General features: G+C 39.6%; 1 protein-coding gene across 1 annotated transcript in view; it reads right to left on the reverse strand.

The window, feature by feature from the left end:
* Positions 1-13,549, reverse strand: part of rgs3a (regulator of G protein signaling 3a) — a 119,383-nt gene extending 105,834 nt beyond the window's left edge. Inside the window, exon 1 of the mRNA XM_005459492.4 lies at positions 13,375-13,549. The gene's annotated coding sequence lies outside the window, so the exon portion shown is untranslated. The remainder of the gene's footprint in view (positions 1-13,374) is intronic.
* Between the last annotated feature and the right edge of the window lie 2,327 nt (positions 13,550-15,876).

Below are 15,876 nucleotides of genomic sequence, written 5' to 3' on the forward strand. Positions count from 1 at the left end.
CAGGAAATCTGTCTCCTTAGAAGCAAAATGTAAAGTAATGAAAGGTGTCTAAGAATTTTTGCACGGCACTGTATTATTTATCTGTCATATGAGTGAAACATTATTTTTCTTTTTTGACTTCATTTCATTTGTTTTGCGGGGGTGGAGGTTGTTTGTTTGTTTTTTAATGAAAGGTAACTTTTGAACTTTATTATACATACATGAAAAAAAATTAAGCACTTCTCAACATTCTGGACACAATTTCCTGTGTAACCCTGTTGTAGTTTTTAAGTAAATCTATTAGCTGTGAGTCTGAAAGTTCCTGGGGTCTGGCAAAAAAGAGGGGCTAACCTGGTTGGCTTTAAGCCCAGAAGAGAAGCCTTTTGTCTGGGTAAGACATAAGTAGCACAGGCCATATGAGGGTAGAGGCATGCGGCAGCTAGCAGTGAGAAATATCCAACATGATTGAAGGGAAAGAAAGTGGTACAATGGCACATGGAAACAGTGGACAGTGGGAAAAGTACACACTAGAGAAATTCAAGAAAATGTGGGGAAAGGTAACAGAAGGGAGAAGTTGAATATTTGAGAAAGACAGGCAATGACAAGAGGGGGAAAAAACAAAAAGAAACAGAAGGCAAGAGTGAAAAAAGAAAAAAGAGAATTCAAAAGGTGCTGGCAGTGCATCGCTGTTGAGTCAGCCAGTGTCAGATCTGCCAGAACACTGAAGCCTTTGACTTTGCTTAAGTCCCTCATTGCAACACTCAATCACTTGACATCCAGGCCCTTTTTATTCACCTGCTGTCACCCACAAACAAACACTTGATGAAGAGAGCAGAAAGGCCAAGAAAAGAGGCGAATGTCTCCACTTCACTTTGGAAGTATCTTGAGATCAACTCAAGCAGCAGCAAACACTGTGTAAAATGCATAAATTAGCACAGCTAACTGACAACAGAATAGGAGTAGCAAAAGTACGTTTTAAAGATATTTAAACACACATAAGGTGGAGTGAGCAGCAGGTTATGATTTTTCCTCACTATTCAGGATGTTTAAGTCTGATATCCTGAATAACTTTGTGGGATATTTGATATGGTGAGTTTATGGACTAAATGAAAACAGTCATGTTCAATGCATATTTTTAAGGGTGTAATGATCTTTCAGCATCAAATAGCTGAAAACACATAATAAAACATAAAATACAGTTTTTGAAAAAGCACACCATTGAAAAAAATTATTTAATGTTAATTTGAGCTGAAATAAGTCCATCACTGGTAAATAAAAACAAAAACAAAACCAGTTTTTGAATTTCAATAAAGTAAAGAACCATTTTTTTTTTTTAAAGGTGACATATAGTACAATGAAAGCTCTACTTATTTACAAAAAGAAATCTAGGGAGTGTAATATATTCTGTGATTGTATTAGTTTAGAAACAGATCAATTTCAAGATGATTTTGACATTTACGTCAGTATTTCCTTCAAATGTATTATGTGTATGTCGAGATTAGGCTAATCTCAGATTTATTTTTAAAAGATTCTAAATAAATGAAGGCGTTTAAATGCAGTCAGGATTATTTAAATGTGACTGACTTTGTAATCTTCTAAAACAAAAATGATCATTTTAGATGTGAGAATTGACGGTATTCCAACTCTCACTTTTATTGTTGTCAGAACCTCTTTTGTATACACACTGCTTGATGTAGGAAGTGACTTTTGCCATGGCTGAACAAAGGTTTCAATTTATTGAACAACTAGAGTGGAATGGTTTAAAGCTGGGATCAGTGAACAAGCAGCCCTTATTCTGTGCTAGTCATTATCTACACAACAAAGATTGGAGAGTAAAACAACTATGCACGCACACACACACACACACACACACACACACAACCACAGACACACACACACAAACCACCAGAGGTTTTTATAATGCAGTATGACTTATGTTTGATAGGATACCTTCTGGTACAAAAAGCTGCACAGCTGTCGGGGAATGACAGTCTCAGTGATTCAAGATTCAAACATTTCTTCAGCGTGATGACATCAAGATGACCTCTACCACAGTCTGTGTAAAGAAAAAAAATAAACTAAACAAATCCCTCAGGCAGAGATGTTGTTTGTAGGTTAGATGAAATTTGCATGTCTGTCTGAGTAATACTGCTTTAGTTTAGCCAGTTTTGGGTTTTGTATTTTGCATTTGTTGTACAAACAGGATATTTCGGGTTTAAACTGGATATCACTTCAATCTGAGTTTATGGGTGGTTCTGGTAAATAGTTGTGTGACTCACCACAGAGCTGAATGCAGTGTGGTGCTCAAGGGAGTCTTTATTGGTCAGTGGACAAATTGATCCTCAAGGAAAGACAAGACACAAAGAGGTAGGGCAGCAAAAGTTGGATCCGGCTTAGTTTTTCCATATCATATATATAACAGTATTATAGTTACTGTCATAATTATTCTGTTGGGTAAACATTTATAACATATCCATGATGCATATCTGTCTAACTACTTGACTGCATGCTGTTCTGTCGTCCTGTCTTTGGTGTTTAACTGAAAGCACTTTCTGTGTCATTCATCCATCCTTTCATCGGTCTACGTATAATTGCCACCAGACCTTTTCCAGGACATAAGTAACATCCAAGCAGCAAGCTCCAGGGCTTAAAAATTAAGCTAATGTGAAAGTGTATTCAATTTAGTCCCATTAGACTTTGTTAAAATGCCAAACTTTACATCAGAAATAAACAAAAACAGCCTGGCACAACAAGGTTTAGTATTTGTAACTAACTTCCTACTTGTTAACCATAAAAATCTGTGAATTATTTCTATGACTTACTCACTTACATTGTATTAAAGCTTAAAGTTATACATTATTAGGGTACCACATGTCACTTTGAGTGACAGGTGGGTGTTAACGCAGGCAGCTGTACTGCTTGGTCAACTGAACTGGACTAAACCATGTTTGTACTTTTCTATTTTGTGCTCCTTCCTCCTGATGTTGCTGTCCACTGAGATTGCCACATCTATTACAACTGCGGGCTTCTGCTCCTTGTCAACAAGCACTATGTCTGTTTGGTTTGCCAGCAGCTGCTGGTCTGTCTGGAACTTTAAGTCCCACAGGACCTTAGCACTGTTGTTTTAAACGACCTTCAGTGGTGTCTCCCATTGGGAGTTGGGTACTTCTAATCCATATGGCACACAGATGTTCCTATACACTATCTCAGACAGGATATGCCTCTCAGAGTACAGCCTGCAACCTGGGTCCAGTCGACTCTGGATCTGGTGCTTAGGGCTTGTTCTTGTGTTGCCATGATCAGAGCTTCTGTCCTTTCCTTTATGTCAGCCTTTCCTTGATAGCTCATCTCAGCGGGGGGCGTCTCCCTGTATTTGTGAACGCTTCACATTTCTTCCTAGATTATTCCTGGATTGTGGTTCTGGCACTCACTAATCCTCATTCTTCCTATTTCCATTGCTTGTCGAGCCTAAGAATCCTGGATGTTTGGTGTAGACCTCCATGCATTGTGAGGAGTTTTTGGGTCTTGACATTAGTGGCATCTACTTCCTCCTATGGTCAGCTTATTATTCTAGCTGGGTACCAAATGGTCAATAGGGTGCATGCATTGATGGCTTGGAGCTTACTCCTCCTGCTGAACTGGTTTCTCAGCACCTGTCATATCTTCTGGAGGCATTTGGCTTCTGTTGACCTTTGTGCATCTTTATCCTGGTCCCCGTTAGCCTGTAGGATACCCAGGTACTTGTAGCTGTCCTGCATCTCCGCTATTCTGGCCTCTTAGTTTATTTCAAACATTTAAAAGAACAAAGTATTGCTATTGACATATATCGATATTCAACAAACCAATACAATCCAAAACAAAATACCTAATATATCAATTTTCTGCATATACAGTAAGTAACTCATATATGATGGTTGAAAGGGATGCTAGTGTACTTGTGTGTCCAGATTTGGTCACTTCTGGCTCCAAAAAAACAAAAACTCAAAACCTAAGGTTTCAAATTGTCCCTATGGCAGTTTTTCCTTTTCCTGAGAAACTGGACATTGAGGGTCATTATCTATTCACAGAGTCATTCCTGTCATCACACTGAAAGAAAGCACAGTGACATTTCTGCCACAGATTTCAACAGATAATAACGTCTTTTTTTAAGAATAATCTCTACAGACAGTGGATGAGATGTCTATATGACAAAACTTTCTGTAGAAAACGAAGGCTAACTTTATGATAGTGTTTGTTATTATAATAAGACAGATGTGCCATATATTATATTATTTATTTTTTTTGTTTACAAACCTAAAACCTTTGTTTCTGTTGAGCTGACACAAGCCTTGAGATCCATCTACAACTACTAAATGAGAGGACTTTCAAAGGTCAGAAGATCATTACCTATTCTAATGCACAATTTCACACAGTATTCATTTACTAACTGGTGCCTGAAGATGCTTTTCTTTCTCTATTATCTTGTAAAGGGGTAAAAGTGCACATAAGCAACTAGAGGTCAGCAAATTAATATGAAAAAATATAAACCATACAATTCAAACAACAACAGACTGTTAGACAGAGGTTATAAACACCTTGTACAGTGACTTTCTGTCTTATCCACTTTTGCTTTGTGTTCTTCACCCACTCCCTCTCCTGCTTACTATATAAAGACGCTGCCTAGCTGTCACTTCTACTGAGGCTGGCCAACAAAGAAATGTTTCAGCTAATGTCCTGCCCACAATATTGAGCTTAACAGAAAACAAAACTTTTTATTCATGTTTTAATCACATTTCCATTGCATTGGGGCAATGTTAATGATCTATCACCGTCTGTTTTGACTCTTTAGCTATTCTGTTTGATTGCATGACAAAATTACATTAAAAAGTAACATGAAGCCTTAGGTAGGCTACAGCAATGCATCTGTAAGAACATAAAGGCTATATTCCTTTTTGCAAATACACTGACTGGACACTTTATTAGTTACACACTGCTAGTACTATGTTGAACCTCTTTTTGTCTTCAGAACTGTTTTAACTATTTGTGCTTTAATTATTCGTGGCACAGATTCAACAAGGTGCTGGAAATATTACACCACATACCACAGGCGCTCTACTGGACTGAGATCTGATGACTGTGGAAGTCATTTGAGCATAGCATACATTGTAATTTTCAAGAAACCAGTTTTTGTGACATAGCATGTTGCCGTGCTCACTGCAGCCATCAGAAAATGGCTAAGGAAAGGCAACATCAATGTTGAATGGCACATCCCATCCAGATGTTGTCTTTTTCAAAGAAGGCCTTGCATATTTCATCAAGACAATGTTAAACTACATACTGCATCTATTACAAGGCATGGCAGTCCAGATCTTTCACCAACTGCGCCAATAAATGAAGAAAAGAGAGAACATCCTCTCAAAAGTCCAGCAGCTGGTCTCCTCCATTTCCAGACATTTATGCACAGTTTTTAAAAAAGAGGGGAAACTACACAGTAGTAAACACTTTCCCAGCTTTTATGTGACATGTTGCCAACATCAAAACCAATATGCGGTAATAGTTTTCTTAAAATGACACATTTTGTCATTTTCACATTCTATTGTGAATAAAATATCGGTTTATGAGATTTAGATTTTACACAGCATCCCAACTTATTTAGAATTAGTCTTCTAAATAGATGTGCATCAAATATATTCTGTGTTTGATCAGAAATGATAAATACCAGAAAAACCAGAAATAGTCAAACACATTTTAAAAATTACACAAGAATAACACATATTTCTAAAACAAAAGGTGAGTGTTGACCTAATTCTTCTTAACCTCGGCAACAGCTGAGCAACCCACTCACGATTATTGCACGATGCCAGATTGAATAAGACAATATGATGACTTCTGGGCCCTCTGCTCAGCCGGACAGTAATGACAGACACATTTCATTTCCTGTTTCTGTCCTGAGCAAGGGAAGACAGCCAGAAAGGATTATGTCAGATGGCTGTTGATTCAGTGTTGCCTGATTGTCCCTGATTTGGATTGAGGAAAAAAGGATTTAAAGAGAAAAAACATAGAAATGTTTAGAGGTTGGGATTTTTAAAAAGTCCCTAGAAATCTCCAGTTTGAATAGTGCCTACAAATTCCAGAAATTCAACAGCATCTTCATGATGTTCAGCAGTAAAAGTGTTATAGTTTTTTACAGCATTGGCTACTTTGATGATATTTGGAGTTATTTTATGTTTATTCTATACTGCATTTGCTCTATTAATTCCTGTTATTGACTTTTTGGTTTAATGCACATTGCTGGCATAATACATAATGCATTTTTTAAAGCTTTCCTTGCAATCGTCTACATAGTTTTACCAGATAATCTGTCTGCATTTGTTTAACTTGACAAGCACTTTAATGTGACTTTTAAAAACGACTGCTATAAATGAGCAATATGGTTATTATAAAGTACAATAGTTAAACCAACAAGATCATCAACAGTACTAATGAACACGTGAATCGGTCTTTCTGTGACAGATCTACTTCTCCAGTCACCTCCTGTGCACAAGCTGCTTCCTCCATATAAACTAAAATGGGAAGTGGTGGAGAGGAATTTAGTTAATCTAATTAATAATATGTGTTTAAAGTAGTTTTATTGTTAAGATGAAACAAAAAACAGGTGAGCTTTTCAAATTCACAACTCTGGACCAACTACAGTGTCTGTGTACACCAGGGCGACCAGGTGTCCCACTTTATAGAGGGAGCGCACATCGTTTTTATTCCTTGTCCCCCTGTTCCACATATTAAGACAGTGGCCCACATTCTGATTGGCTCTAGCCTGCAATACACTTTTCCAAAGTCTGGCTTTTAGCCAATGTACGTAAAGAAAGCAGGGAAGGCTTTCATCATAGTCAAGAGCAGGTTATCCTGTGTTTTGCTGCCAGTGGAGAAAACTTGTTAGTAACAAAGTCACAAGTGATGTGCATTTTGGCCGAACATGATGGAAACAGAATGAAAATAAAAGAACAAAAAATCCCCGAAAACTACATATAATTGGGTGAAGCTGTTGGAAGGCACTTCCTTTGCTTTTTTGCCAGAGTTATTTTTCAATTTTGTGTGAGGGAAACATGGTATAAAGTGACATGGAACGTGTGAGTCATAAATGGCTAAGAATCTTTTAAAGAAGTCAGGTGTGCCCATAAGAGACGCTCAGATATGTAGCTGCATTCTTACTGAAGCCCAAAGACAATTACGAGACAATTACAGTATTGCTTGGAACCAACTCAAGCTTCCTTTTACGCCCGTTATTCTTAGTTGGTGAGAGAGCTGGAAAATTGGCTACCTCTCAACACTACTGTGTTTTAACACTGTGCCCCCCAAAACACTACTACTCCCTTTTCCTTTTTGGGGGATGTGCTTGTCTTAGTGTACGCTGTCAGAGTACAAGTTTGAAAGGATTTCCTTTCTTATTTTGTTTTTTCTTTATTTCATTCCAGAATCTGTGTACCCATCAGCTCTCCTAGAGTAACTGCCTGTCTCCTGGAATCTCCCCCATGCTCTAGAGACTGTGCAGGGAGACACAGCAAACCTTCTGGCGATGGCATGTGTTGATGTGCCATCCTGGAGGAGTTCCGCACATCGCCTCATGCCACCAGTAGTGACACTGACCAGAGTCTAAGGCAAAACTGGTGAAAATGAGGAGAAAGAAAGTGTCAAAAATGTCCTCCAACTCTAAAACCATTCTCATTGTCAATGAGGTTGTCTAATTGTCTCCCCTCTAGTGCACCTGTTGTTAATTTTATTACCACCAACACAGCTGATCCTGATCAACAACCCCCTCTGCTACTTAACTGGCTGGATCAATATCCCAGAAGTTTAACTGACTTGATGCTTTACTCTGATTAAAAAGTGTTGCGTTCATTTTTTTGAGCACTGTCAGACCTGTCAGTATGCTGATATGAACAATCCACAGAGCTTGCAGGCTTCCTCCCATCTCGTTCACTTACTTCTGCCTACTTTCTGCAGACTCAACATGTCTGCCTATCAAATTAATTCAGATTTACTTCATGTACATGTGCCATCTCAGTTTCTTGCCTCTGACCCCAACACATTGAAGTGTCCGCCCACTTTAGATTGAACTCCATGCTATTAGTAGACTGCAGAGATTCATGGTTGGGATGCAACTAAATGCCAAACACACCCACGGTCAGACTGTGCATGCATCTGTCTGCACCTCTTATTAGTGTCATTATGTGACAAGTTAGGTGGGAGAGACTACACTTTTATTACAGGCCTTTTCCCTCAGTGGATATATTGACTTGTGTGACATAAGCAATACCTCTGTTGTGCTCAAAGGTCTTGATATCAGGACCGCAAAACTAAATTAGCTCAATGGAATTAATTTTATTCACGATAGCTTTGCTCTTTCACATCAGGTCAGTCAGTTTTCTGAGAAACATTCTTGCAGTCAGGTCAAAAAGTTTGGTAACCTCACTTCATTCAGTTCAAACCTGAGCAGAGATTTAAATAAGCAGTGATTTTATGATGGCAGCTTTCATCCATCAAATGTGACTTTCATTTCACCTTTGTCTTATTGTGTGGGTTAAATAACAGCCGACAGTGTCAACACAGCACAATGTGTAGCGCAGATTGGAGCCTTTGGGGTCAAGTGCTTCGTTCAAGCTCAAGTAGCTGTAAGCCTAGGGTCAGGTTCACCCTTCAGAGCGCGCGGCAGATGCATGGCCCGTCAGACATTCAGTACACAACCTTGCAAAGATCGCACACACACGCAAACTCCTCGCCAGTGTTAACCAGAACAAATATACAGCAAACACACTTCCCCCTCCCCCACACTCATGCCCACCCCCCTCCAATATACGTTTATAATCACACAGTGTCCGTTTTAATCTGCTGATCTAAAGGCGCGGCGTGCCATCTGGGAAAGCTTGGCAGTGTTTATGTACGCTTGTGCACTTTGTCTGGGTCCCCGTTCGTCTATCCTTAAACAGTGAAACAAATGTGAATATGATGCAGATGACACACTTATTAAGCACAAACCCAGAGGGTGCTCCGCTATTTTTTGCTTTCACGCACATACAGACCACCTGACCCACATCGTAAGCTTGTTGGAGGCAAGTGCATTACCCATGGTCAAAAGCACACACACGTACATGTCACTCTGGGTCAGCTGTCTCTATTGACACACAACGCTCAAGCTTAAAAAAAAGCAGAGGTATGAGATTTTTTGCTTCTTTCTTAATATTAATCAATAAACGCACCGGCATGGATTAAAGCACCGAAGTAACACATTCTTCATTTTGTGTTTTTGTGTTTCATCTCACGTAAATGTATCAACCACGTATTTAGAGGATAAGCTCTGAATACATCCTGCAGAGTGTAGAACAGCATTTTAGAAACTGCATACAAGATTACAGGAGCTTAAAAGAGGATCGTAGAACTGCGATACAAAATGTGTCCTTGCTATCACGCCTCATCTCACAAAAAGTTGTTTAGCTGCCATTCATCAACAGCTTCTCAACTCATCTTAACCAAAGTTAAGATGGCAGCCTTTTTGTTGTAGCCCTACAGTGTAATTAGCTGTCAACGCTAAGCGATGGATAGATTTTGTTGTGGAGGCATGCATGAGAAAATTCTGGCCCTGCCAACAAAGTAAAGGAAGCAAAAATTTGGACAATCTGATACTTAGATTGTCAAACTATGATTCCAAACAGTTTCTCTACTATGGCCGTTTTTAAATACCTTTTTGATTCATGTAAATATGTTTTTAAAAGCAGCGAATGGATGGATGTTTTTAAAAGCACCGATATCATGTTTTGATCACATATCAGATTTTGAAAATGTACATTAAATGTATTTATTCATTGTTGGTTTTTATTTTTGGTCTTCTGGTCATAATTTCTCTAAAGAAGCACATAAAGTTTTCTCCCTCATCAGGTCAGCTTGATGGTGCATCATGTGCACATGGCTGCCAGTCTCATAAATGCAGTTTAGCATATTTCTGCATCCAGGGATTTGGCCTGGCACAGCCAAGGCTCTGCGATGGCACAGGTCTCTGAGCGAGGGATTAGTCAGACACACTGATCCAAACCGTGCACCTCTGGTGAGAGTCTGTGGACATTAACATGGATTAACTTGCTGACCAGTAAAATGCTTGTTTCAACAGAAGAGGTTTGCTAATAAACTGCGACATTCTTTCATAGTGAATTTGGTATTGTGGCATTATGGGAGCGTAGCTGTTAACATGCACTGCCTTTGAAGTCAAGAGCAGGTATGAAGATATTTTTGTTCTCAGGTTCTGATCAGATCAGTCTTTAAACTGTTTAGACTGCTTTGACAAAATTACCTAAAAAGGAAATTTTGCATTACTATGCAAATATCCAACTAGTTTGTCAGACTAAGCACATTTTCCACAACACAAAAAGTCAGATGAGAGACTTTTTGTTGAGTAGAGTGAAACAGCAAAGTAAGTAAGCATAGAGTTTGGGTGCTATTAGCTTTTCTGTTGTAGCTAAAGTTGAATTCTTAAGTCTAACCAAAATGTTTCCTTGTTTTTTTTTTGTTGTTGTTTTTTTTACATACAACAATAAATAACGTCATAAACGCTGAAAAAAACCAACATCTGGATGCGAGCATATATTGCTCTACAGCATTTATATACTTCTCAGCATTGTTGGTGGGTTTCCAGATGTGTAAGCTGCCAATTTCATAGGCTCTAATTCACCCTCCTACCCTCAGAGGTGCAGCTTTTGAATTCAGCACTCAAAACAAGTCGGGTGTGCCCTCTCACTTTTATTCTAGAGGACACAGCGTTCACAGAACAGTTTTCCACTTTGCCTCAGTCCATATTAAATGAGCTTTCAACAGAAGGTGCTGTGTTTCTGGATCACGTTCACATATGGCTTCTTCTTTGCATGATGGAGCTTTAACCTGGATTTGTGGATGGCACGGTAAACTGTGTTCACAGAAGATTATTTCTGGAAGTGTTCCTGATCCCATGCACTGATTTCCATAACAGCATCATGCCTGTTTTTAATGAAGTGCTAGCTGAGGGCCCAAAGATCACAGACATCCAACAATAATCTTTGGCCTTGTAACGTTCACTCTCTCCAGATTCTCTGAATCTGTTGATGACATTATCCACTGTACATAATGAGATATTCAAGGTCTTCATGATTTTACATTGAACAACATTACACTTTTTGTACCACTTACATTTCCAGCCTTTTGTTGCCCCCCCATCTCAAACGTTAACAAGACGTGATGCTGCATCGAAATCAAAATGAGTTCATATTTTTCAAAAAAGTCGTGCAATTTTTCAGTTAAAACATTTGATCTTTTCTATTTTCTCTCTATTTTGTTTACCTTTTATACTGTATCAGTAGGAATAAAATATTTACGTGATTGGCATGGTTACTGCACGGCTTGACTCACCCCTGTATAACGCCCACTGTTCCGCCTGGTGAAAGAGCGCACGCAGGCGGCCATAACCTGATGACCACTTTCATCAACCAACGACAACTCACAAACAACTACAGCTGGCACCCAGTTACAACAAAAACATTACTCTGACTTTGAAATAAATATGCAAAAACAATCGTCAACCTCAAGGTTGTCTTTTAACTCAGCTTCCACTTTGAGAACGAAAGAAACTTTTCAACACGAACAGACAGTAACAATCTGCTCCCGGAAAATAATCAAATACAGTGAAGGATGTTGTTTCTACATTGTTAGGCTTCTAAGATACCAGCAGACAGAGAGAGTTAGAGAGTTAGAAAAGAAACATGATGACATGCAGTAAAATGACAAATTGGCCTTGAGTCCAAAGCTTTACAAGAATAGGGTGAGCCTGCCAAACTCTGTATGCCCCACCCCAATCCTATTATTTCAGGGTCTTCATTAAGGATACGCTGCACTGTATAAAATTCAAAGCAGTGATACAAACAAGTTATTTAGTAAAAGCCTTATAATGATTTGCCTCAGAATGAGGTAAAAGACAAAACAGAAGAAAAATGGCAGAGATGTCATAGTGAATAACAAACAGGGAATCAGAGAAAACACGGGGACAAGTGTACAAAAATACAAGTGTGACAGAGATGTGTGAAATGAAACTGACAGAGAAAATGAGGCTCGAGGATGTTCAAAAAACACATGAATAATCAGTGTGAAAGGCACAAAATAAAAATGGCCGAGAACAGAGGGGAGAGAGAAATAGGGAGAAGATGGAAGCACGCTGAGTGATATTGTAATGAATGAGGCTCGGGTCATTCCCATGTTAGTGAATGCCACGCTGCGGCAGTGCCTCCATGGCCTACATTCTGCCAGCTGGCAATGCACGAGTGCATTCATGAGTGTGCACCTTCCACTCACACAAACACACAAACACAGATCAGTTGAGACAGGAGCGGGGCAATATTGCCAGTGGAAAAGACGAAAACAGTCTACAGTCACTAATGCAAACATGCAGTTTTTACTTCGTTCTCTCTTTCTTTTTTTTCCTTTCTCGTTTTTGAAGTAATGTGCTATGAAATAAAGATGTTGAAACTTCCTAAATAGCTCTTTCTCAACAGCTATTTCTGGTTTGGCTAAATTTAAAAAAAAAAAAAAAACCTTCCAGTTTACAAACCCCAAAAAGAACAATTTGCCTATGAGCACCAGTCAGGATTCCCTCATGCAAGCTTGGTAATGGTTTCCTGATGCCTGAGTATTACCCAATCTGATGCCCCAGTTCCATCTACAGCAGCATAAAACTAATTTTAAAGTTGCATGAGGCAGATTAGCCTAGTTCAGCCAAGTGGTATAAATTGGGATAGGTTAGCTAACGTCTCACGATATCACCGTCATTCTCATAACCCAGAACGTGAATATGAAAAAGGAAAGTTGGCAGCATCACTGAGAGAGGAGAAGGCGAGCGTTGTTGGGGGTGAACAAGAGTACGTGTAGCTCTGTGTGCTGATGTGAAAGGTTTGTGCAAGTGTGTACAAAAGAGATAGGGTCACAATGATACTGGGGACTCAATCCCAGTATTACTAATCCACTGAAAGGGAAAACTAAGCTCCTTAAAGGTTCCCCAGTGGAGCGACCACTTTAACCCAGCACGAGAAAATTAGATGAGAATTGACAGATTATGATCACACGCACAGTAACAGAGAGAGATTAAAAGTAATATGAGCAACCAAAGAAGCACACAGAAGAGGAACAAGGGCACAAAAGAAGGTATAAAAGAAAAAAATGTATAAAAATGTGGGAAGTATATTTAAGAAGGAGAAAGAAGTTAGGGGAGATCGCACACATCTCTGCAGCATCTTCAAAACAAGCCACGCTGGTCCACGCGCCAAATGCAGCGCTGTTTCCAACATAACGCGTAACTTCAGAATACATGTAAAGTGACTACAGTCAAGTATGACAACACAGACTACTCACCTATTCTAGGCTGCTCTCATGGCTGGCACAGAGAAGCATCACTCCAACATGCACACACCACCAGCAGCACCAACTACGAGTGAGTGCAAACATAAGTAGGAAGAGAAGGAGCACTCAAAGGTGGTGAGAAGAGAAAAAATAGATTTCCAAACAAATGTGTCTGTGAGCGGGGTGTGCGAGTGTCTGTGTGTATGTGTGTGTGTGTGTGTTGGATGTGTAAGGGGGGGATCCACTCCAGCAGCGAATGGTATCGGAGCGCCCTGTCTCTCTCCCCCTCTCTCTCTCTCTCTCTCACTCTGGCAACTGTGACGTGTCAGGATTTCATCCAGACCCCTCCCTCCTTCCCACTCTCTCCCTGTCTTTCCCTCGTTCGCTCTTCCAATCCCTCTCTTTGACTCTCTTAATCCCTCGCATCCCCAGCCTCCCAATCTGAAGACAGATAAAGACTCAGAGCTGTGAGACTAGCGCACACGTACATATAAGAATAAGTGGCTGAGCCTTGTTTTACCTTCACACACTGGCCATGAGAATAATTTTATTCTTATGTCACATTTATTTTCTATACTTTTACCAACTTTAATGGTGTTTTCACTGGTTGACATTTAATACGTCAGGGTTTCATTTTAACAAAAAAAATGTTACTTACAGAAACTGAAACAATACATACTTATATGTGAGAGGATTGGGGAAACTGAAAAAAAACATATTTCAAACATATTTTAGTTTTTTTCTGTTGATTTAAAATTCTGAATTTTGAGCGAAAAACCTATTTTTAAATCTCAGATGTTTGACTTGTTTGTTGTTCCCAAAAAAACAATTTTTATTAAAGTCATAATTCTGTGACCCCATTTTGATTCTTATTGGACTGTCGGAACAATCTAAAAAACTTAAGAGCACACAGATTTCCCTCATGTCCTATGGCCTAATGTGTGCAAAGAGACTGATTCTCCTGCTATGGAAGGGAAAAGAAGTGCCCTCCCTGAAAGTCTGGATTTCAGTACTGACAGATACTCTTCATCTGGAAAGGATCCACTACATTATAAACGACAAACTGGAGGACTTCGATCATTTGGAGGCCACTCATTGAGCACCTGGAAACTATGAACAAATGAGAGCTACTATGTGGACTTCACCATTGGTTAAAATAAGCTGATAGCACTCTGGGACAGGGGAAGGGGGGGGGGGTACTTTCCACTGTCTTGGTTGTGTGTTTTGTTTAGTTTTTTCTTGTTTTTGTTGTTGCTGGTTTGTTTTGGGGGGGTTTTGTTCGCTTGTTTGTTTTCCCCCTTTCTTGATGACAAAACTGTAAAAAGGAAGCAATGTCAGCCTATGGGGCAATTTGTAATTGTTATTTGTGCTTCGCAATAAAAATATTTGAAGAGAAAGTCATAATTCAGATTTTAATCTCAGAATTTTGGGGGAAAAAATCCTTTTAAGTGGCCTTAATCTTCTTCTGTATATTTATATCCGATAGCATGGCCTAAATTACTGAGGTCAACATTTGATTTCATGCACACAGGGTCTGTTTGCTGGATAATCAAATAAAGAACTAAAGTAAACCTAAACCAAACATAGGTTTGCTGACTGCCCACATATAAGTAATCAGTGTACTCATCAGTGTCCCAACCTCATAAACGACAACTTACCAGTGTTGAGGTGGTCGCGTTGTGTGGGTACTTTAAGATGCTGCTTCCTCCCCTGCTCCTCTCCGAGTAGGTAGTACCAACCTTGAACTTCCTAGAGCACACACACGCAATGATTGACTGGGTGTGTGTATGTTTGTGCATGTCTCATCATCAATGTGACAACATCAACATGTTGTACATAAACTCAAAAACAGACAAAAACCAAAATGAGTGCAAACCAGTTTGGTTGTTCCTCCAGGGCTACGAGCAACTAAATGTGCATAAACTCACCGCTTGTAATATTTACACTAACAGCTGAAGCTCCTACATCTTCACTGGTGCCCTGTGAACCAGATGGCGTGTGAGTGTTCGCATGTGTGTGTGTGCTCATATGTGTTACATATTTTCTACTGCTGCATGCATGTTAAATAAAACCTGATTTGTAATCCCGATGATGTGGACGCTGTCTTAGAAACAAAGCAACACTACTGTAGTCTGTCATCATTTTACTGTGTCGCACATATATTACAACACACACACTCACATACACTGCCAGCCTCCTCTTTTGTACAAAATAATGTGACGCAATGAACAGTGACAATAATCTCCGTTTTGAAAGCATCTTATCTGAGTGGACAGATTTCTGCAGGCTGTGGGACGAGGGGGAGGACGGGCAGGGGCTTGTATGAAAGAAGGGGGAGGGGAGGGCATATGTCCTCAAAGTCAGAGAGGGATTTGTGCCGTCGTTCAATATTCCCCTGTACATGTGAGAAAGGCGAAAGAGTGGGAGAAACAGAGCTGTTAGTCAGGAGGGAGATGAAAAGAGAAGGTAGGAAACATAAGAGATGTAAAAAAGCACGATGTGGCAAAAGGGTGC

This window comes from Oreochromis niloticus, linkage group LG7 (genome assembly GCF_001858045.2).
Source record: "Oreochromis niloticus isolate F11D_XX linkage group LG7, O_niloticus_UMD_NMBU, whole genome shotgun sequence".
NCBI lineage: Eukaryota > Metazoa > Chordata > Actinopteri > Cichliformes > Cichlidae > Oreochromis > Oreochromis niloticus.